Source organism: Anopheles coluzzii, chromosome 2 (assembly GCF_943734685.1).
Source record: "Anopheles coluzzii chromosome 2, AcolN3, whole genome shotgun sequence".
Taxonomy (NCBI): Eukaryota; Metazoa; Arthropoda; class Insecta; order Diptera; family Culicidae; genus Anopheles; species Anopheles coluzzii.
Genome location: NC_064670.1, coordinates 90034796 through 90036557, shown reverse-complemented (window position 1 = coordinate 90036557; position 1762 = coordinate 90034796).

Genomic DNA, 1762 nt, shown 5'->3' with positions numbered 1-1762 from the left:
TCCTTCCCTCCTTCCCTCCTTCCCTCTTTCCCTCCTTCCCTCCTTCCCTCCTTCCCTCCTTCCCTCCTTCCCTCCTTCCCTCCTCCCTCCCTCCCTCCCTCCCTTCCTCCCTCCCTTCCTTCCCTTCCACCGCCATATTCGTACCTTTCCTTTCCTGCTGCGCATGACCGGGAGCAGGGGGTACTGGCACACAGCTGTTGGAAGATTGAACGGTATACTTAAATTGCCAGCGGGGAGGGAGGGGGATGGTCATGGGATCCCTACGATCATCTTTCCGGGGGCCTTTGTCGCTAATACTTGTAGACATACGGCATATCAAAGACTAGAGATCATCGGTGACCGCCTAGTCCGCCTACCGTTAGATCCACCGCTGGTTCATGACGGTTTTTTTTTTATGGTGGAGGTGCATCCCTCCCCCTGCCTGCTGCGTATGCACCGGGCAGGAGACAGTGTGGCAGTATGCAAGTTGCACACTGGATAGGAGCGGCCCGCGGCACCGCCATCATCCCGCACATCTGCATGCCCGTCGTGGGTTCTAATCGCGTATGAACCATCCGCCGTAGCAAGGGGTTAGTCACCGGCTCCGGCTTACGTGGTACTCAAGTCCTGAAAAGGGCCGGCATGATCGCGTTGGCTATTACGCCAATAATAATAAAAAGAACTTAGCATAGCAGTCCACACCCGGGTAAGAGTTTGTCTTGACTTTGTTGCTGCCGGGCTACCGCTGTGACGCGACAAATGCACGGAATGCACTCGACCAAAACATGAACCTACCGATCCGAACCCATTCCAAGGCAGTGCCGGTCGCACGGCGTCATGATACCCGACTCAAAACCAACAAGCCACCAGATTCTGGACGGACAGGTGCAGTATCATACGCGCACCGTAATAAACCAAACCAGAATTCTCTTTTGTATGAATTCAATTCAAGTTTGTTTCCACTTGCGTCCGCTAGCGGAATTGGAAAGAAATGTGTAACATATCACATGCACGTTTGCTTCGATCGTTTGTCTTTTTAATACCCCCAACAGCAGAACCGGTCGCAAAGATGGTGGTGCCAATTAAATGGTTGTATTGTCTCCTAGGTAGCGGTAATCGACCGGGCGGCGTACAGTGCGTGTTCTGAGAATGCATGGAGTGTGTAGACGCAGCCGGTGACAATGCACGCATCAGAATCAAACAGTTTTGGGGTTCCCGCACGCACACACACACACGCGCACGCACGCATGCACGCGCGTACGCGAGAACGCACCCCGAACGCGCGTACAACGCACGATCGATTTCCGCTACCTTATCGGTAGAATTGCTGGCTTAACTTGTAGCGCATCCTCATCCAAAGCACCGGGAGGGGAGGGGGATCGCGGCATGATAGAGTGGACGATCACTTTCCCCGCGCTGTGTGTGTGTCCGTGTGTGTGTGTCGTGGCCAGAAAACTCGAGACAAATTCCGGCACATTGAAAAAAAAAATTTTTTTATTGCCACTATACACCGTGCTACATGATGTTTAGAAGGTCGTTGAAGCATCAAACATGTTCAGATTTAAAAAATATATTAGATCAGTGTTAGACGTTCTCGTACGCTTGTTTGAAATTGGCTTCTTCACCCTCGATTGGCACGGGCATTAAATAGCATCATCAGCAGCGGCACGAAATAAAATAAACCATCAATACACCGATAACACTTTAAATCCCAAAATGAACCAGCTTCTCCCGCATCGTCAAGGTCACACACGAATAAATAAATGCTAACACCCACCAATTA